Consider the following 22,941-nt stretch of genomic DNA (forward strand, 5'->3'; position numbering starts at 1 on the left):
ATCGGGGGTCCCCCGGTGGGCGTATGCCTACGTTTGAGCTTGGTTAGGTCATAGGTACATGTGGAAACAAGGATCATACCCTATGATCCCAAGGTTCTCTCCGGTTCACCTCCGAGGGAGTTCCCCCCTATACATGCAGAATCTGCCTAAGTGTAGGAACCCCATGTCCGAGAAGCCGGGCACACCCGGAGGGGGTAGCATTGGATATAGAACCATCTCAAATCACTTTTGTGCATGCCATGTGGACACACACAACTTTTGGGGCCATTCCCTAGGTCCGATGCTCGATTTCTGACGAAACCCTAGTTCTGTTGACCGCGTCGTCTACCCCTTTGACTGCATCCCATCGGGGGTCCCCCGGTGGGCGTATGCCTACGTTTGAGCTTGGTTAGGTCATAGGTACATGTGGAAACAAGGATCATACCCTATGATCCCAAGGTTCTCTCCGGTTCACCTCCGAGGGAGTTCCCCCCTATACATGCAGACCGCCTAAGTGTAGGAACCCCATGTCCGAGAAGCGGCACACCCGTGAGGGGGTAGCATTGGATATAGAACCATCTCAAATCACTTTTGTGCATGCCATGTGTACACACACAACTTTTGGGGCCATTCCCTAGGTCCGATGCTCGATTTCTGACGAAACCCTAGTTCTGTTGACCGCGCCGTCTACCCCTTTGACTGCATCCCATCGGGGGTCCCCCGGTGGGCGTATGCCTACGTTTGAGCTTGGTTAGGTCATAGGTACATGTGGAAACAAGGATCATACCCTCTGATCCCAAGGTTCTCTCCGGTTCACCTCCGAGGGAGTTCCCCCCTATACATGCAGACCGCCTAAGTGTAGGAACCCCATGTCCGAGAAGCCGGCACACCCGGAGGGGGTAGCATTGGATATAGAACCATCTCAAATCACTTTTGTGCATGCCATGTGGACACACACAACTTTTGGGGCCATTCCCTAGGTCCGATGCTCGATTTCGACGAAACCCTAGTTACGTTGACCGCGCCGTCTACCCCTTTGACTGCACCCCATCGGGGGTCCCCCGGTGGGCGTATGCCTACGTTTGAGCTTGCTTAGGTCATAGGTACATGTGGAAACAAGTATCATCCCATATGATCCCAAGGTTCTCTCCGGTTCACCTCCGAGGGAGATCCCCTCTATACATGCAGAATCTGCCTAAGTGTAGGAACCCCCTGTCCGAGAAGTCGGACACACCCGGGGGGGTACCATTGGATGTAGAACCATCACAAATCACTTTTGTGCATGCCATGTGGACACACACAAGTTTTGGGGCCATTCCCTAGATCCGATGCTCGATTTCTGACGAAACCCTAGTTCTGTTGACCGCGCCGTCTACCCCTTTGACTGCATCCCATCGGGGGTCCCCTGGTGGGCGTATGCCTACGTTTGAGCTTGGTTAGGTCATAGGTACATGTGGAAACAAGGATCATACCCTATGATCCCAAGGTTCTCTCCGGTTCACCTCCGAGGGAGTTCCCCCCTATACATGCAGAATCTGCCTAAGTGTAGGAACCCCATGTCCGAGAAGCCGGGCACACCCGGAGGGGGTAGCATTGGATATAGAACCATCTCAAATCACTTTTGTGCATGCCATGTGGACACACACAACTTTTGGGGCCATTCCCTAGGTCCGATGCTCGATTTCTGACGAAACCCTAGTCTCGTTGGACCGCGCCGTCTACCCCTTTGATCGCATCCCATCGGGGTCCCCGGTGGGCGTATGCCTACGTTTGAGCTTGCTTAGGTCATAGGTACATGTGGAAACAAGGATCATCCCATATGATCCCAAGGTTCTCTCCGGTTCACCTCCGAGGGAGTTCCCCCTATACATGCAGACCGCCTAAGTGTAGGAACCCCATGTCCGAGAAGCCGGGCATACCCGGGGGGGTAGCATTGGATATAGAACCATCTCAAATCACTTTTGTGCATGCCATGTGGACACACACAACTTTTGGGGCCATTCCCTAGGTCCGATGCTCGATTTCTGACGAAACCCTAGTTCTGTTGACCGCGCCATCTACCCCTTTGACTGCATCCCATCGGGGGTCCCCCGGTGGGCGTATGCCTACGTTTGAGCTTGCTTAGGTCATAGGGTACATGTGGAAACAAGTATCACCCCATATGATCCCAAGGTTCTCTACGGTTCACCTCCGAGGGAGTTCCCCCCTATACATGCAGAATCTGCCTAAGTGTAGGAACCCCATGTCCGAGAAGCCGGGCACACCCGGAGGGGGTAGCATTGGATATAGAACCATCTCAAATCACTTTTGTGCATGCCATGTGGACACACACAACTTTTGGGGCCATTCCCTAGGTCCGATGCTCGATTTACGACGAAACCCTAGTTACTGTTGACCGCGCCGTCTACCCCTTTGATCGCATCCCATCGGGGTCCCCGGTGGGCGTATGCCTACGTTTGAGCTTGGTTAGGTCATAGGTACATGTGGAAACAAGGATCATACCCTATGATCCCAAGGTTCTCTCCGGTTCACCTCCGAGGAGTTCCCCTATACATGCAGACCGCCTAAGTGTAGGAACCGCATGTCAGAGAAGCAGTGCACACCCGGAGGGGGTAGCATTGGATATAGAACCATCTCAAATCACTTTTGTGCATGCCATGTGGACACACACAACTTTTGGGGCCATTCCCTAGGTCCGATGCTCGATTTCTGACGAAACCCTAGTTCTGTTGACCGCGACGTCTACCCCTTTGACTGCATCCCATCGGGGGTCCCCCGGTGGGCGTATGCCTACGTTTGAGCTTGCTTAGGTCATAGGTACATGTGGAAACAAGTATCATCCCATATGATCCCAAGGTTCTCTCCGGTTCACCTCCGAGGGTTCTGTTGACCGCGCCGTCTACCCCCTTGATCGCATCCCATCTGGGGTCCCCGGTGGGCGTATGCCTACGTTTGAGCTTGGTTAGGTCATAGGTACATGTGGAAACAAGGATCATACCCTATGATCCCAAGGTTCTCTCCGGTTCACCTCCGAGGGAGTTCCCCCTATACATGCAGACCGCCTAAGTGTAGGAACCCCATGTCCGAGAAGCGGCACACCCGGAGGGGGTAGCATTGGATATAGAACCATCTCAAATCACTTTTGTGCATGCCATGTGGACACACACAACTTTTGGGGCCATTCCCTAGGTCCGATGCTCGATTTCCGACGAAACCCTAGTTACGTTGACCGCGCCGTCTACCCTTTGATCGCATCCCATCGGGGTCCCCGGTGGGCGTATGCCTACGTTTGAGCTTGGTTAGGTCATAGGTACATGTGGAAACAAGGATCATACCCTCTGATCCCAAGGTTCTCTCCGGTTCACCTCCGAGGAGTTCCCCCTATACATGCAGACCGCCTAAGTGTAGGAACCCCATGTCCGAGAAGCCGGGCACACCCGGAGGGGGTAGCATTGGATATAGAACCATCTCAAATCACTTTTGTGAATGCCATGTGGACACACACAACTTTTGGGGCCATTCCCTAGGTCCGATGCTCGATTTCGACGAAACCCTAGTTCCGTTGACCGCGCCGTCTACCCCTTTGATCGCACCCCATCGGGGGTCCTCTGGGCGTATGCCTACGTTTGAGCTTGCTTAGGTCATAGGTACATGTGGAAACAAGTATCATCCCATATGATCCCAAGGTTCTCTCCGGTTCACCTCCGAGGGAGATCCCCTCTATACATGCAGAATCTGCCTAAGTGTAGGAACCCCCTGTCCGAGAAGTCGGACACACCCGGGGGGGTACCATTGGATGTAGAACCATCACAAATCACTTTTGTGCATGCCATGTGGACACACACAAGTTTTGGGGCCATTCCCTAGATCCGATGCTCGATTTCTGACGAAACCCTAGTTCTGTTGACCGCGCCGTCTACCCCTTTGACTGCATCCCATCGGGGTTCCCCCGGTGGGCGTATGCCTACGTTTGAGCTTGGTTAGGTCATAGGTACATGTGGAAACAAGGATCATACCCTATGATCCCAAGGTTCTCTCCGGTTCACCTCCGAGGGAGTTCCCCCCTATACATGCAGACCGCCTAAGTGTAGGAACCCCATGTCCGAGAAGCCGGCACACCGGTGGGGGTAGCATTGGATATAGAACCATCTCAAATCACTTTTGTGCATGCCATGTGGACACACACAACTTTTGGGGCCATTCCCTAGGTCCGATGCTCGATTTCCGACGAAACCCTAGTCTCGTTGACCGCGCCTGTCTACCCCTTTGATCGCATCCCATCGGGGGTCCCCCGGTGGGCGTATGCCTACGTTTGAGCTTGCTTAGGTCATAGGTACATGTGGAAACAAGGATCATCCCATATGATCCCAAGGTTCTCTCCGGTTCACCTCCGAGGGAGTTCCCCCCTATACATGCAGAATCTGCCTAAGTGTAGGAACCCCATGTCCGAGAAGCCGGGCATACCCGGAGGGGGTAGCATTGGATATAGAACCATCTCAAATCACTTTTGTGCATGCCATGTGGACACACACAACTTTTGGGGCCATTCCCTAGGTCCGATGCTCGATTTCTGACGAAACCCTAGTTCTGTTGACCGCGCCATCTACCCCTTTGACTGCATCCCATCGGGGGTCCCCCGGTGGGCGTATGCCTACGTTTGAGCTTGCTTAGGTCATAGGGTACATGTGGAAACAAGTATCACCCCATATGATCCCAAGGTTCTCTCCGGTTCACCTCCGAGGGAGTTCCCCCCTATACATGCAGAATCTGCCTAAGTGTAGGAACCCCATGTCCGAGAAGCCGGGCACACCCGGAGGGGTAGCATTGGATATAGAACCATCTCAAATCACTTTTGTGCATGCCATGTGGACACACACAACTTTTGGGGCCATTCCCTAGGTCCGATGCTCGATTTCTGACGAAACCCTAGTTCTGTTGACCGCGCCGTCTACCCCTTTGACTGCATCCCATCGGGGGTCCCCCGGTGGGCGTATGCCTACGTTTGAGCTTGGTTAGGTCATAGGTACATGTGGAAACAAGGATCATACCCTATGATCCCAAGGTTCTCTCCGGTTCACCTCCGAGGGAGTTCCCCCCTATACATGCAGAATCTGCCTAAGTGTAGGAACCCCATGTCCGAGAAGCCGGGCACACCCGGAGGGGGTAGCATTGGATATAGAACCATCTCAAATCACTTTTGTGCATGCCATGTGGACACACACAACTTTTGGGGCCATTCCCTAGGTCCGATGCTCGATTTCTGACGAAACCCTAGTTACGTTGACCGCGCCGTCTACCCCTTTTGATCGCATCCCATCGGGGGTCCCCCGGTGGGCGTATGCCTACGTTTGAGCTTGCTTAGGTCATAGGTACATGTGGAAACAAGTATCATCCCATATGATCCCAAGGTTCTCTCCGGTTCACCTCCGAGGGTTCTGTTGACCGCGCCGTCTACCCCTTTGACTGCATCCCATCGGGGGTCCCCCGGTGGGCGTATGCCTACGTTTGAGCTTGGTTAGGTCATAGGTACATGTGGAAACAAGGATCATACCCTATGATCCCAAGGTTCTCTCCGGTTCACCTCCGAGGGAGTTCCCCCTATACATGCAGACCGCCTAAGTGTAGGAACCCCATGTCCGAGAAGCCGGCACACCCGGAGGGGGTAGCATTGGATATAGAACCATCTCAAATCACTTTTGTGCATGCCATGTGGACACACACAACTTTTGGGTCCATTCCCTAGGTCCGATGCTCGATTTCTGACGAAACCCTAGTTCTGTTGACCGCGCCGTCTACCCCTTTGACTGCATCCCATCGGGGGTCCCCCGGTGGGCGTATGCCTACGTTTGAGCTTGGTTAGGTCATAGGTACATGTGGAAACAAGGATCATACCCTATGATCCCAAGGTTCTCTCCGGTTCACCTCCGAGGGAGTTCCCCCCTATACATGCAGAATCTGCCTAAGTGTAGGAACCCCATGTCCGAGAAGCCGGGCACACCCGGAGGGGGTAGCATTGGATATAGAACCATCTCAAATCACTTTTGTGCATGCCATGTGGACACACACAACTTTTGGGGCCATTCCCTAGGTCCGATGCTCGATTTCTGACGAAACCCTAGTTCTGTTGACCGCGCCGTCTACCCCTTTGACTGCATCCCATCGGGGGTCCCCCGGTGGGCGTATGCCTACGTTTGAGCTTGCTTAGGTCATAGGGTACATGTGGAAACAAGTATCACCCCATATGATCCCAAGGTTCTCTACGGTTCACCTCCGAGGGAGTTCCCCCCTATACATGCAGAATCTGCCTAAGTGTAGGAACCCCATGTCCGAGAAGCCGGGCACACCCGGAGGGGGTAGCATTGGATATAGAACCATCTCAAATCACTTTTGTGCATGCCATGTGGACACACACAACTTTTGGGGCCATTCCCTAGGTCCGATGCTCGATTTCTGACGAAACCCTAGTTCTGTTGACCGCGCCGTCTACCCCTTTGATCGCATCCCATCGGGGTCCGGTGGGCGTATGCCTACGTTTGAGCTTGGTTAGGTCATAGGTACATGTGGAAACAAGGATCATACCCTATGATCCCAAGGTTCTCTCCGGTTCACCTCCGAGGAGTTCCCCCTATACATGCGAGATCCGCCTAAGTGTAGGAACCCCATGTCCGAGCCGGGCACACCGGAGGGGGTAGCATTGGATATAGAACCATCTCAAATCACTTTTGTGCATGCCATGTGGACACACACAACTTTTGGGGCCATTCCCTAGGTCCGATGCTCGATTTCGACGAAACCCTAGTTACGTTGGACCGCGTCGTCTACCCCTTTGACTGCATCCCATCGGGGGTCCCCCGGTGGGCGTATGCCTACGTTTGAGCTTGCTTAGGTCATAGGTACATGTGGAAACAAGTATCATCCCATATGATCCCAAGGTTCTCTACGGTTCACCTCCGAGGGAGTTCGCCCCTATACATGCAGAATCTCTCCCCGCCCTTTTTTCCCGCCCACCCTTTTCCCGCTGCTTCTCTCCCGCCCTTTTTACCGCCCACCCTTTCCCGCTCCTTCTCTCCCGCCCTTTTTTCCCACCCACCCTTTCCCGCTGCTTCTCTCCCGCCCTTTTTTCCCGCCCACCGTTTCCCGCCCATTCTCTCCCGCCATGTTTTCCCGCCGTTTCAGCCCCTCGTCGGCCTATATATAGCCATGGCTTCTCCACTAACAGCACCAGCAACATTTCTCCCTTCATCACTTCTCTCATCCAATAGAACCACAAAATCCTCTGAGCTGAGCTGCCGCTGAGATGGCTCCTCGTCGCCGTAGCAACACGGGCTTCATCGGCGTTCGCCTGCGGCCTGCGGGACATTTCGCGGCTGAAATCACCGCCGGTGGTACGCGTGTGTGGCTCGGCACCTTCCACACGAAGGAGGCTGCTGCCCGCGCATACGACGTTGCGGCTTGGAGGTTTGGCTGGCCGCGCCACGAAATGAACTTCCCGGAGGTCAGGTCTCTGACGGAAGCTCAGAGTCTCTCTACTGAGCCACTACTTCGCTCACAGGGTGAAGCGCGGCGGTACAGGGCTGGCCAGCGGCGGATTGATACCACCGAGGCGGACGAGCAGTTCATGGCACAGTGGCGCAGAGACCATCCCGGAGACGTCGAGGCAACGCGCGCATTCTGGAAGGAGAAGCAGACGTACAGGAGAGAGAGGAGGGCGGGAAAGCGGCAGAGGAAGGCCGAGGTTGAAGCAGAGTACGCCAAAGGAGAGGCGTCGACATGGGGGGAGAATGATGAATGGTGGTTGTGGAACCTCACAACCACCGCTTCAGAGGACACCCCCAGCGAGGATGAAGATTTCGACTTCTCTGATTAATATGTGTGTGTCGACCCAGTGTTAAGTGCTTTGTTCGTGTGTGGGTGTAGTTCTTTAAATGCTTTGGTTTGTGTGTGGGTCTAGTTCTTTAAGTGTTTTGGTTCATGTGTGTGGGTATAGTTTCTTTAAGTGTTTTGCTTCCTCTGTGTGGGTGTAGTTCTTTAACTGTTTCGGTTCGTGTGTGGGTCTAGTTCTGTAAGCGCTTTGGTATGTGTGTGAGTCTAGTTATTTAAGTATTTTGTATCGTGTGTGGGTCTTAAGTATTTTGTATCGTGTGTGGGCCATTCACCCCCTCCGAGGTTCGATTTCTGGCGAAGGGGTTCTATACCGCCCTTATACATATATATAGGTTTCCCGCAAAGGGGTTCGCCAAAATAGCAGTGAGAAATAAATAAACAAAAAAAATGATTGGGATTAATAATTATATAGGTAATAATTATCTCTTTGATGCAAAAAAAATAGAAAAAGAAAAAAATGTGCATAATTGGCTGTGCCGACGGCCTGGTTTGTGCCGTGGGTGACCGTCGGCACAGCAGAAGGGGGACCCAGTTTCCAGTCCCTGTGCCGACGGCCGCCGTTGCGCCGTGGGCTACCGTCGGCACAGTGTAGACGGCGCCGTGACAGCCTAACGGCTGGGCCCGCCTGTCTGCGCGTGTACCGACGGCCGTGGCTGTGCCGACGGTGACCTTCGGGCGCCAACTTTCTGTGCCGACGGTCCGGTTTGCGCCGACGGTGACCGTCGGTGTAGACAGCAGTGTGCCGACGGTGACCGTGCGCCGACGGTCAGCTCCGTCGCCGGTCGACGAGGGCCTCTGTGCCGACGGCCCCGACATTTGGCCGTCGGCACATGGGCTGGCCGTCGGCACATGGAGTTTCTCCCGTAGTGTCGCATCTCTTGTCCTCCTAGAAATAGTAGATTGCTTCCACGTTCGCTTTTGGAATAGTAGATCGATCTCATTGTGGCTCTCGACCGGGCGTGGTGGGGATGGTCAATTATTAGAAGGTTTTTTTTTTCTATCGGGAGGAGTGGCTTCGCGCGGGGGACAGCACGACATCCAACGCTTGTAAATGAATTTAAGATCAATCTGACGGATAAAATTTTATAACTTCTAGGATTAGCGTGGTGGCTTGATGGGAGTCTCCAATTAGTAAATATAAGATAGTATTTAAATTCTATGAGATGTAGCATCTCATTTAAATCACCTTTCCAAGTAATTCAATGTGAGGTGATGACCTTAGTCTTCATGACCCCATATGTTATTACTTGAGAATATTAAATCATTTTCCAAAGTAGTATGAAAATTGTATGAGATGAAGTATCTCATTTAAATCATTTTCCCAAATGGATAAATATGAGGTGGTGACCTTGGTCAACATGATCTCATACTTATTATTTGAGGATATTAAATCTTAGTAATGTTCAATGAGAGGAAATTATTTTCCTAACACTAATTAGAAAACCCTAGTTGTTGTTAAGTAATGATTGTGATGATGATAGATCATCTTGAGTGAGCCGTTAAGGCTAAGTAGTCCCCTTAAGTATTGATTGGTGATTGTTACCTCAGATCCGTTTATAGACGCTAGTACCGAAGGCTACGAGGAGGAGGAGGTCTTCTACGAAGAAGAAGAGGAATACTTTGATCAATACACCAACCAAGGCAAGCTATTACCAATGCAAGCTTTACTAGAGTAAGCCACCCTTGCAATATTCTTTTGTTTAAGGATTTATCCAAGCCCAAGTTTTATCTTGCAATCATTTACTTTGTTTACCAAAGCTTTCTCTTATAATTGATATTGGTCTAGAGATAGAATACTACAAGAGTTTCAAACTTAGCCTATAGAGCAAAAACTTAGTTAGCACCCCTCATGATTAGTTGCTAGTGCTAAAGCTAAAATTGACTAATCTAGATGGGAACTTGTAAATCAAATGACTTTGAAAACCTTGGAATGATGAGTCATTCTATTGAAAGTTTTGAAGGTGAATATGAACTTTGGTGAACAATGTGACTCTTTGACAAAAACTGATGGTTGGGTTCGGATGTGATACCATTCCAATTTTTAAGTATCCCCGCAATACCTGAATCTGGGTAGGGCTTAACTGGAAACTTATGTATGTTAGTATGGGTTCCCTCTGAACAAGTGTCATAGGGGTTATGCCGAGGCTGCCTCCGTTGAAAATAAAATGACGTGAAATGAGGTGAATGTCCGACCCAAGCCCTTTGCAGTTCCCAGGATGGCGGTTTTCCATGGCTGGGAGGCCAAACTCATAGGGAGAGGTGCCTGTACAAGGCTATGTAAATGAAAGGTTATGATTGGTAGTCCGCACACTGAGTGTGATAAATCAGGGCCAGTTACCCCTGACGGATTATTGCAATTATTGTGGCACAAGTGTACGACCTCTGCAGAGTGTAAAACTATTCAAATAGCCGCGTCGCGGTCATGGACAGTTGGAAAGGCCATACTGTTCCGTCATCAGAACTTTTCAAAACGTGAATGGTGACTTGTGACTTGAACCTGAATTGTGACTTTGACTTGACCACAAAAGGAGTTGTGGGAATGACACTAATATTCCCACTCGAGTAATCTTTTTGACAAATAAAGAGTCTTTGACTATTAAAGTGTTTATGAAATAAAACTGGCTTTGTGCAAATGAACCTAGAAGCTTAGAACCATGATTAGAGCTATTAATTCTTCTATTAGTATTAGTTTGCGAGTACTTTAAAGTACTCATGGCTTTGTCCCTGGCTATTCAAATGGTCAGACTATGAAGAGCAGAACCAGTACCAGGAGGATGGACAGCAGGACGTCTATGATAACTAGGACTACTCCTGACGTCAAATGTTGCCTGTGGAACAGATGGACCGCTACTACGTTTCTTCCGCTGTGTGTTTTGTAATTGATCATTAGAACAACTATTATTGTGAGACGGGATCATGTGATCCCTTGATGTAAGACTATTATGGTTCGTGATGAATGATGTTCTGTGATATCAATCTATTATGTCTCGCAAAAACAATATTCCTGGGATTGCGATGTATGGCATAATAGGCATCTGGAATTAAAAATCCGGGTGTTGACAAGTTGGTATCAGAGCCATTGTTTGACCTTAGGAGGCCCTAGTTAGAATGTACGTCTGAAAAACTTAGTTTCAAAACAAAGGAAGTGAATATTTATGAAAACTTATTCTAACTCTTATCCTGGAGATCTTTTCAAAAAGAGAAATCAATGCTCTACTTTTCCTTGTAATTCTACCTAAAATTTTGCACACTTGATCACCATTAACTTACTCATCCTAATTGCTCACAGATGGAGTACCACTCTGAGTTCTATCAGCTTGGTCACGGAGGAGACCTAATGTTCGAGAAGGATTTGGAGCAGCTAGCTGAATATCTAGGACGCCCGTATCCCGAGTTCTTTGAGTACCCATCAATAATCAGTCGGGAAGACAACCTCAGTGGGAAGTTACTGCAGATCTGAGAGGAAAGCTGGGAGCCCCAATTTGGCAAACCATATGGTTTTCTGTAAGGGGAAACACTTGGAAGGAAGGGATAGCCCAAGCCATGCAGGAAGCACTTGCCCGTCTGTGTGGACAGAATGTGAACAAGATAAAGAACACTCGCTTCTTTTACTACCCAAGATATGACCCCATGGGAAGACCAATAACCATGCCACCGCACCCGGAGATGAACCACTATGTTGCATACCTGGACTTCATGCTGTACAAGACCCGCAAGGAGTTGGACAACGCCCGCGTCTTTCGCCAAGCACATTACCCATGAAGACGAAGAACCCACCATTCTGGATGAAAAGTAGTATCACTAGAGCACTTGCGTAAGTGTGAGTTGTATTCCCTCCCTTGTATCTCTCCAGCCAAAAACCTAATTTCCAAGACTACACGTTTAGGTTCTTCACATGCTAACATCAGAACACGCAAAATTCAAATGCATGAGTACCAAGTCACAAAAAGATACCGAAGCATTCCAAACACTTCCTCTTGTTAAAAAAACATAGGTGAAATAGACAAAAAGTAAATGTACTCATATATTGAATAAGGGAAGTGATCATATATCAGGAAAACACACCGAATGATGGTTAAATCTATATTATACAAGAATCAAATATCAAAAAGTAAGAACTGAGCAAATATTTGGAAAATACATGTTGATGAACTTAAGTCTCCAAAGTAAGAGCTCTGTTGTGAGTCATGTACAGCTGCACGATCACAGCTCTAAGAGGGGATGGATCAGGTAACACAATGGTATTATTAATCCGAAAATAGCAGCTTGTATTCATCCAAAAATTATCTAGAAGAGAAAGTGGAAGGGACCTTACCAATAGTTCCAATCACCCGGTCCAGCAGTTTCAGCTGAACTTCTTCCAACAGTAGTGCATGCTTATCATTATTTTGCTTCCTTGCACTTTAAAAACAAGTGATGGGTCAGAAAATCTAGGATTCTACACGTGAGGTGACATATATGTAGTATAAGTTGTACAAATAATATCCAGACTTGAATTTTGTTGCACATCCAGTTACCTACCATAAAAATATTCTTATCGTAGAAGCGTCACGCCTCAGACCAAAACAACATGAAAGGAGGGATCATTCAGCGTCACGTGAAGATTAGCCTGAAGCTTCAAAGTTTTCAGCGGTGTATCATCCTTCTTACTGCCAACTTTTTTCACTCTGACCTCCCATTACTTGTTGCAAGTCTGAGAGCATGTTCAGATTTTATACTCTTCTATCCAATATAGAAAATATATAGGAGGTATCAAATGTCATTATGCGGGACTACTGAAAAAATAAGTTGAACGAAATAATGCCACAGTTACAGTATATTTTGACCACTTCAATCACAACTTAATTCATTAAATTGGTTCAGGGAGACGCATATAAGATATCTGGAACCCCAAGTACCAAGATCCTACAACTATACCCAGCATACGAAGTCCAAAATAAACTATGAATGCATGATATTATTGCTGAAATTAAGTTATAGCCTACCAGTCTGTATGGATGAACTGATATTAAATACAACATAAACTTGAATCAAAAAAATCCAATGACATTAGTAAAGATTATAACAAAATAACAAAAAATGAAAGAGAAAAACATATCATTTATGAAAAAAGTAGTTAAAGGAACACTAGTAGAAAACAGGGCTTTCGTGGGAGCCTTTTGTCGCGGGCGCGATTGCACCCGCGACAAATGGCGTGGCCACGTCGCCCCGGAACCATTTGGAGCAAGCCGGGCCTTTTGTCGCGCCATTTTGTCGCGGGCCGTATCACAACCCGCGAAAAAAGGGGTCTGAGCTTTGGCGCCTCCTGCCGGCACCCCTTTTGTCGCGGGTCGTAATACGGCCCGCGACAAAAGGGCCATGCCTATATATACACAGCCAGCCCCCCCATCTCCCTACATTTTTTTCCCTTGGTGGTGAAAGGTGGGGGTTATGCTACCTCTTTTTTTCTTCATGTGCACAAGAGGTGTTTGATGAAATGCTTGTGAGGAATGTCACTTGATTTTATTTGATAAGATTTCTTCTCATTTTGATCCTAAAAGGTTAGCAACTATTTTCTCGTATACATAATTCGTATAATACTAATTTTAGCAAGGTGATTGCATCTGATACATAAAAGTACTTATGATGCAGATGAGTCATCCATTGATGAACGGTAACCGATGTGCTCCCGCTTTCAGAGAGGGCGTGAATTCTTTCCTGCTTGTGGCCGAGGCCAACAAGTTGAAGCAAGGTTTTATGTGTTGTCCATATCTGAAATGTAAGAACGAGAAGGATTACTCTTGCTCAAGAGACATTAAGAGCCACCTGCTTCGGTTTGGATTCATGTCCAGCTATAATGTTTGGACCAAGCACGGAAGAAGGGGTTATGATGGAAGACGGCGACGAAGAAGAAGATAACGATGACCAGTACCGATCTATGTTCTCGGAATGCGATGATATCGCAATGGAAGACAATGAAGAAGAAGGAGGTGAAGAACAGGCAGCAGATGATCCTGTTGATGATGATCTTCGTCGGGCCATTTCTGATGCAAGAAGAGACTGTGGCACGGATAAGGAGAGGTTGCAGTTCGACAAGATGTTAGAGGACCACCACAAATTGTTTTACCCAGGTTGTGAAGATGGGCAGAGAAAGCTGAGTAGCATATTGGAATTGTTGAAATGGAAGGCAGAGGTCGGTGTGACTGACTCAGGATTTGAAAAATTGATGATAATATTAAAGAAGCTATTTCCAAAAAATAACGAATTGCCCGTCAGTACGTATGAAGCAAAGAAGTTTGTCTGCCCTCTAGGATTAGATGTGCAGAAGATACATGCATGCATGCATTAATGACTGTATCCTCTACCGCGGTGAGAAGTACGAGAATTTGAATAAATGTCTGATATGCGGTGCATTGCGGTATAAGATCAGAAAAGACGACCCTGGTGATGTTGAGGGCGAGCCACCCAGGAAGAGGGTTCCTGCGAAGGTGATGTGGTATGCTCCCATAATACCACGGTTGAAACGTTTGTTCAGAAACAAAGAGCATGTCAAGTTGTTGCGATGGCACATGGAAGAACGTAAGAAAGACGCGATGTTGAGGCACCCCGCTGATGGTCGGCAGTGGAGAAACATCGGGAGAGAGTTCCCGGATTTTGCAGGTGAGGCAAGGAACTTATGGTTTGGTCTAAGTACAGATGGCATGAATCCTTTTGGGGAGCAGAGCTGCAGTCACAGCACCTGGCCCGTGACTCTATGTATCTACAACCTTCCTCCTTGGTTGTGCATGAAGCGGAAGTTCATTATGATGCCAGTGCTTATCCAAGGCCCAAAGCAACCCGGCAACGACATTGATGTGTACCTAAGGCCATTAGTTGATGAAATTCTGGAGTCGTGGGCCAAACCAGGTGTACGTGTGTGGGATGAGCACACCGAACAAGAATTTCACCTACGAGCGTTGCTATTCGTAGCCATCAATGATTGGCCTGCTGATACGTCTCCGACGTATCGATAATTTCTTATGTTCCATGCCACATTATTGATGATATATACATGTTTTATACATACTTTATGTCATATTTATGCATTTTCCGGTACTAACCTATTAACGAGATGCCGAAGAGCCAGTTGTTGTTTTCTGCTGTTTTTTGTTTCAGAAATCCTAGTAAGGAAATATTCTCGGAATTGGACGAAATGAACGCCCAGGGGCCTATTTTCACACGAAGCTTCTAGAAGACCGAAGATGATACGAAGTGGGGCCACGAGGTGGCGACACAGCAGGGCGGCGCGGCCTGGCCCTTGGCCGCGCCGACCTAGCGTGTGGGGCCCTCGTGTGGCCCCCTGACCTATCTCCTCCGCCTACTTAAAGCCTTCGTCGCGAAACCCCCAGTACCGAGAGCCACGATACGGAAAACCTTCCAGAGACGCCGCCGCCACCAATCCCATCTCGGGGGATTCAGGAGATCGCCTCCGGCACCCTGCCGGAGAGGGGAATCATCTCCCGGAGGACTCTACACCGCCATGGCCGCCTCCGGAGTGATGAGTGAGTAGTTCACCCCTGGACTATGGGTCCATAGCACTATCTAGATGGTCGTCTTCTCCTAATTATGCTTCATTGTCGGATCTTGTGAGCTGCCTAACATAATCAAGATCATCTATCTGTAATGCTATATGTTGTGTTTGTTGGGATCCGATGGATAGAGAATACTATGCTATGTTGATTATCAATCTATTATCTATGTGTTGTTTATGATCTTGCATGCTCTCCGTTATTAGTAGAGGCTCTAGCCAAGTTTTTACTCTTAACTCCAAGAGGGAGTATTTATGCTCGATAGTGGGTTCATGCCTCCATTAAATCTGGGACAGTGACAGAAAGTTCTAAGGTTGTGTATGTGCTGTTGCCACTAGGGATAAAACATTGATGCTATGTCCGAGGATGCAGTTATTGATTACATTACGCACCATACTTAATGCAATTGTCTGTTGTTTGCAACTTAATACTGGAAGGGGTTCGGATGATAACCTGAAGGTGGACATTTTAGGCATAGATGCATGCTGGATAGCGGTCTATGTACTTTATCGTAATGCCCAATTAAATCTCACATTATTCATCATATCATGTATGTGCATGGTCATGCCCTCTTTATTTGTCAATTGCCCAACTGTAATTTGTTCACCCAACATGCTATTTATCTTATGGGAGAGACACCTCTAGTGAACTGTGGACCCCGGTCCATTCTTTTACATCGAATACAATCTACTGCAATACTTGTTCTACTGTTTTCTGCAAACAATCATCATCCACACTATACATCTAATCCTTTGTTACAGCAAGCCGGTGAGATTGACAACCTCACTGTTACGTTGGGGTAAAGTACTTTGGTTGTGTTGTGCAGGTTCCACGTTGGCGCCGGAATCCCTGGTGTTGCGCCGCACTACATCTCGCCGCCATCAACCTTCAACGTGCTTCTTGGCTCCTACTGGTTCGATAAACCTTGGTTTCTTGCGAGGAAAACTTGCCGCTGTACGCATCACACCTTCCTCTTGGGGTTCCCAACGGACGCGTGCTGTACGCGTATCAAGCAGATTTTCTGGCGCCGTTGCCGGGGACGTGAAGGAACAAGATTTCTAACTCCCACGTCAACTACGCGGCAACAAGATTTTCTGGCGCCGTTGCCGGGGAGATCAAGACACGCTGCAAGGGGAGTCTCCACATTCCAATCTCTTTACTTTGTTTTTGTCTTGCTTTACTTTTATTTAGTACTTTGTTTGCTGCACTAAAACAAAACACAAAAAAAATAGTTGCTAGCTTTACTTTATTTACTTTCTTGTTTGCATTCTCCATATTAAAAACACAAAAAATTAGTTACTTGCATTTGCTTTACTTATTTCATCATGTTTCCTTTTAATTTTACTGTAAAAGATATACCGGTAGGGCAAGGGTCTATAATTGGAAGAGATAATATAGAAGAATTTTTCACCCATGTTAGTATGCACGAAGATCTTAAAGATATACCCCTTGCAAAAGCTGTCCCTACTTATGAAGATGCCTCTATTTATTTGGTACGCATGATGATACAACACATGTTTCTTACACTTTCTGATATGGAGAGGGGAGAGAAGAGAGATTTTGTTCTAAAAGTCCTAGTGCGAGAATTTGAGGATATAGCCAAAGAAGCTAGAAAAGTTTTTAGTAAGCATGAAAGGCTTGGTATGACCACCGATTTTAAAAGAACACTTGAAAAGATGGATATGGATAGAATTAAGTACACTAATAATGTTAATGATGGTGGGGAGATTAAAGCACCAATACCTTGTAAGCTCCTAGCAATGCATGAAGCTCTAGACGATAATTATGCTTGGCTTGTTCCTGAAAATTTGTTTGATGAGAGTAGCAAGCCCAAGACTAATGAAAAGGGAGCCGCTGAAACTTATGTATCCAAAATACAATGCATGGTTGAGAAAACTCCAAACCCCGCTGTAGATGCATCATCTCTTGATAACACTTGATACACACTTTCTGCGCCTAGCTGAAAGGCGTTAAAGAAAAGCGCTTATGGGAGACAACCCATGTTTTTACTATAGTACTTTTATTTTATATTTGAGTCTAGGAAGTTGTTACTACTGTAGCAACCTCTCCTTATCTTAGTTTTGTGCATTGTTGTGCCAAGTAAAGTCGTTGATAGTAAGGTTCATACTAGATTTGGATTACTGCGCAGAAACAGATTTCTTTGCTGTCACGAATCTGGGCCTAATTCTCTGTAGGTAACTCAGAAAATTATGCCAATTTACGTGAGTGATCCTCAGATATGTACGCAACTTTCATTAAATTTGAGCATTTTCATTTGAGCAAGTCTGGTGCCTCTTAGAAATTCGTCGTTACGAACTGTTCTGTTTTGACAGATTCTGCCTTTTATTTCACATTGCCTGTTTTGCTATGCTTGATGGATTTTTCGATTCTATTAACTTTCAGTAGCTTTGTGCAATGTCCAGAAGTGTTAAGAATGATTATGTAACCTCTGAACATGTAAATTTTAATTGTGCACTAACCCTCTAATGAGTTGTTTTAAGTTTGGTGTGGAGGAAGTTTTCAAGGATCAAGAGAGGGAGATGATACAACATGATCAAGGAGAGTGAAAGCTCTAAGCTTGGGGATGCCCCGGTGGTTCACCCCTGCATATTTCAAGAAGACTCAAGCATCTAAGCTTGGGGATGCCCAAGGCATCCCCTTCTTCATCAACAACATTATCAGGTTCCTCTAGTGAAACTATATTTTTATTCCATCACATCTTATGTACTTTGCTTGGAGCGTCGGTTTGTTTTTGTTTTTGTTTTGTTTGAATAAAATGGATCCTAGCATTCATTGTGTGGGAGAGAGACACGCTCCGCTGTTGCATATGGACAAATATGTCCTTAGGCTTTACTCATAGTATTCATGGCGAAGGTTTAATCTTCTTCGTTAAATTGTTATATGGTTGGAAACGGAAAATGATACATGTAGTAATTGGTAAAATGTCTTGGATAATGTGATACTTGGAAATTGTTGTTGATAAGGGGTGTCCCGATCTTCTCAGTAAGCAACGGTGGTGATGATGATCACGGGGTGATGGCAGCGGAGATACACGACGATGAAGTGGAAGATAACTTGTATGACGCAACGAGATCTCTCGATTGGTCCATGTCGCCAATGCAACAGCTCTCAACCCTGCAAGATATTCGCAACTCCACACACTTGCGCACGTAGCCGCCGACCACGAAGCGGTAAGTTGCAACCGTCTAATTCCCAATGGAACAGCAGATCACACAAGACTTTTTCAGGATCTACACAATATCAAGCAATATGGTGTAGGGATTCAATAGTTTTGCTAGAGCAAACAACTAAGAACTAGGGTTTATCTTAAACGTGGTCTAAAGCAGCTAGGGGGCATCCTGGGCACTTATATAGGCGTCCGGGACGAGTTCTGGTCGAAAAGATACAAAAATAACCGACCCAGAATAGATCTGGTCGAGACACACTCGGACAAGTCCGGTCTGGAATCCGGTCAACCGGGCCAGGGACCGGATCGGCCGGTCTGGGGTCCGGTCAACCGGGCGGCAACCGGGTCGGCCGGTCTGGGGTCTGATCAACCGGGCGGCAACCGGATAGTTACGAGGTTTTCCGGTTTTCATCCGGTACGATAAATCTCGTCCGGTTGGCGCCCGGTCGATCGGGTCTGTGACCGGGTTGGCCGGTCTGGCGGCCGGTCGGACCGGGTGCTGGACCGGCCTGGACGTCTTCTTCTCCTCTCGCGCATGCCTCCCGCTCCTCCCTCGCGCGTCCATGAGATATCTTCATGTCCAGCTCCATGTCCAGCTTCACGTCCATCTTGACGTCCGTCTTCATGTCCAGCTGCTCCTCTCCTCCTCGTGCGATGCTCGTCTCCTCTTGATACCTGATGATACATAAGTAATAGGACTTAGGCAGTATAAAGTTCTCATCAATCAAAGTACCGCTTAGAAACAAGTTCACCTGTTGTTTAAGTAGCTTCGCACGAGCCCTTGTAATTGGTCCAATCCGAACTTCATTGGACTTGAGCTCCACAGCAGGTCCATCTTCATTTATCAATGACGGAGGTAGTGGTGTAGTAGGGATGTCCTCATCATCTCCCCCCTTCAAAAGGCGTCGACCCCGACGCTCCAAGGTCTTCTCCGTCATATGGTGTCAAATCAGCAACATTGAAAGAATTACTGACACCAAACTCATCAACTGGAAGATCTATCGAGTATGCATTATCATTGATCTTGGCAAGCACTTTGTAAGGACCAGCACCACGAGGCTTCAACTTAGACTTCCACAGCTTCGGGAACCTATCCTTGCGAAAATGTACCCAGACCATATCACCAGGCTTGAACAACATCTCTTTGCGCTTCTTATTCATCCTTGCAGCATTGCTCTTGCCTTTCTTCTCTATCAACTCTTTAGTCTTCACATGGATCTTTCGCACAAAATCTGCCCTCTTGGATGCCTCCATATTAACTCTCTCATGTATGGGCAAAGGCAACAAGTCAAGTGGAGTAATGGGTTTGAAACCATACACCACCTCAAAAGGACATAGCTCCGTGGTAGAATGTACCGCCCTGTTGTAAGCAAACTCCACATGCGGCAAACACTCTTCCCACTCCTTCAGGTTCTTCTTGATCATGGATCTCAACAGTTGTGACAAGGTTCGATTCACCACCTCAGTTTGACCATCAGTTTGGGGATGACAAGTAGTACTAAACAGTAGCTTTGTCCCAAGCTTTCCCCAAAGTGTCTTCCAGAAGTAGCTCATGAACTTCACATCACGATCAGAAAAAATAGTCTTCGGGACTCCATGTAGACGAACAATCTCCCTGAAAAACAGGTTAGCAATATGCGACGCATCGTCGCTTTTGTGGCAGGCAATAAAGTGAGACATTTTAGAAAATCTATCAACTACCACAAATATAGAATCATGGCCTCTTTTAGTACGCGGCAAACCCAACACAAAATCCATACTAATATCTTCCCAAGGTGTAGTAGGTGCCGGTAATGGAGTATACAAACCGTGAGGCTTCAGCTTGGACTTGGACTTGTTGCAAGTAATGCACCTCTTCACATACCTGTCCACATCCCGCCTCATCTTTGGCTAATAAAAATGATCAGCGAGCATGAGTAGCGTCTTCTCACGCCCAAAGTGACCCATCAAACCTCCAGCATGTGTTTCCTGCAATTAGAGCAAACGCACGGACGATTCTGGAACACATAGTTTGTTAGCTCTAAACAAGAACCCATCATGTATGTGATATTTTTCCCATGCTTTACCAAGAGCACATAAGCAATATGGTTCAGCAAAATCATGATCAGTAGCATACAAATCACATAACACCTCTAAACCAGGAATTTTAACATCAAGTTGAGTTAATAGCATATTCTTCCTAGATAGAGCATCAGCAACAATATTATCTTTTCCCTTCTTATGCTTAATAATGTACGGAAAAGACTCAATGAACTCAACTCACTTAGCAAGACGCCTATGCAAAGTAGATTGGGCTTTCAGATATTTCAAAGCTTCATGATCAGAATGTATGATAAATTCTTTTTGCCACAAATAATGTTGCCAAACCTCAAGAACTCTAATTAAAGCATACAATTCTTTATCATATATTGGATAGTTCAACTTAGCACCAGAAAGTTTTTCAGAAAAATATGCAATTGGGCGACCCTCTTGCATCAACACACCACCAATTCCAATACCACTAGCATCACATTCAATCTCAAATTGTTTATTGAAATCAGGAAGTGCAAGCAACGGTGCAGAAGTTAACAATCGTTTCAGTTCATCAAAAGCATGATCTTGGGCAACGCCCCACATAAATGCAACACCCTTTTTAGTCAATTCATTCAAAGGTGCAGCAATAGTAGAAAAATTGGGCACAAAACGGCGATAAAACCCAGCTAGACCATGAAAACTTCTAACTTGACTCACATTCATGGGAGTAGGCCAATTTTGAATAGCTTCAATTTTAGACACATCTACCTCTACTCCATGCTTAGAGACAACATAACCCAGAAATATGACCTTATCTTTGCAAAATGTGCACTTCTCAAGATTACCATAAAGTTTACTATCATGCAACACTTGCAAAACATGTCGAATATGTATAATATGATCAGATTCAGTGCGGCTGTAAATTAATATGTCATCAAAGTACACAACCACAAATTTGCCAATAAAATCACACAAAACATGGTTCATCAGTCTCATGAAAGTGCTAGGTGCATTAGTCAAACCAAAAGGCATTACTAACCACTCATATAAACCAAATTTTGTTTTAAAGGCAGTTTTCCACTCATCCCCTTCTTTCATCCTAATTTGATGATAACCACTACGCAAATCAATTTTAGAGAACACAGCAGCACCACTCAATTCATCTAGCATATCCTCTAAACGGGGAATAGGGTGACGATATCGAATAGTGATATTGTTTATAGCTCTACAATCTACGCACATACGCTATGTACCATCTTTCTTAGGAACAAGAATAACAGGAACAGCACAAGGACTAAGGCTTATGCGTATATAACCTTTGTCGAGTAGCGCTTGTACTTGCTTCTGTATCTCCTTCGTCTCTTCGGGGTTCGTTCTATATGGTGCCCGATTGGGTAGCGAAGCTCCGGGAATCAAGTCGATTTGATGCTCAATACCTCGCAATGGTGAAAGTCCTGCGGGTACCTCATCCGGAAACACGTCGCCAAATTCCTACAAAACATTAGAAACACCAAGAGGAAGAGGGGTCATGTCGTTAGAAACCAAAACCGTACCCCTGTACAAAAGCACAAGAGGCATGGCCATAGGATCCTCACTAAATTCTCTCATGTCTTCTTTGGTGGCTAATGAGACTAAGGAATTCACTCTCTCACTTTTCGTTATATCACTCACAACATTACAATTCTCTCGTCTATCTAAAGAAGCATCCTCCAAATTGACTTCAACTTTCTGACGAGACTCATTGACAATTTGCAGTGGTGTCATAGGCTGTAAATTGATTTTCTTGCCCTTGAACTCCAAGTGATATGTATTGGCACGGCCATTGTGTTGCACAGAACGGTCATAGAGCCAAGGCCGACCCAATAGTAGGTGACACACCGTCATAGGAACGACATCAAAATCAATGCAATCCTTATACGGTCCAATAGCAAACTCAACACGCACCATGTGGTTTACCTTCATCTCACCATTGTCGCTCAACCACTGAATATAGTATGGATGCGGGTGCGGTAGATACTTCAACTTCAGCTTGGTACACAACTCCTTGCTTGCTAAATTGCGGCAACTCCCGCCATCAATAATGACCTTGCAAGCCTTGTCAGGACCAACTAAAGCCTTTGTTTGGAACAAATTGCAGCGCTGAGTAGATGCACTAGGTAACACATTAAGAGCACGCTGCGACACAACAATGGTGCGAGCATCAGACGGGTATGCATCTTCATCATCGGTGTCATAGTCATCATCTTCTGGAGCATTAGGATCAACATCATCTCCAGTCTCATACTCATTGTCCTCATTGATAACCATGACTTTGCGGTTAGGACAATCTCT

The 22,941-nt window shown here is 46.8% G+C and overlaps 1 long non-coding RNA gene across 1 annotated transcript in view; it reads right to left on the reverse strand.

The window, feature by feature from the left end:
- Positions 1-12,176: 12,176 nt before the first annotated feature.
- LOC139831370 (uncharacterized) overlaps positions 12,177-22,941 on the reverse strand; it is a 139,312-nt gene continuing 128,547 nt past the window's right edge. The window contains exons 3-4 of the long non-coding RNA XR_011746082.1: positions 12,385-12,556; positions 12,177-12,264 (exon numbers count right to left, since the gene is read on the reverse strand). This is a non-coding gene — a long non-coding RNA (uncharacterized lncRNA). The remainder of the gene's footprint in view (positions 12,265-12,384; positions 12,557-22,941) is intronic.

The sequence above is a fragment of the Lolium perenne genome, chromosome 5, assembly GCF_019359855.2.
Source record: "Lolium perenne isolate Kyuss_39 chromosome 5, Kyuss_2.0, whole genome shotgun sequence".
NCBI classification, from domain to species: domain Eukaryota; kingdom Viridiplantae; phylum Streptophyta; class Magnoliopsida; order Poales; family Poaceae; genus Lolium; species Lolium perenne.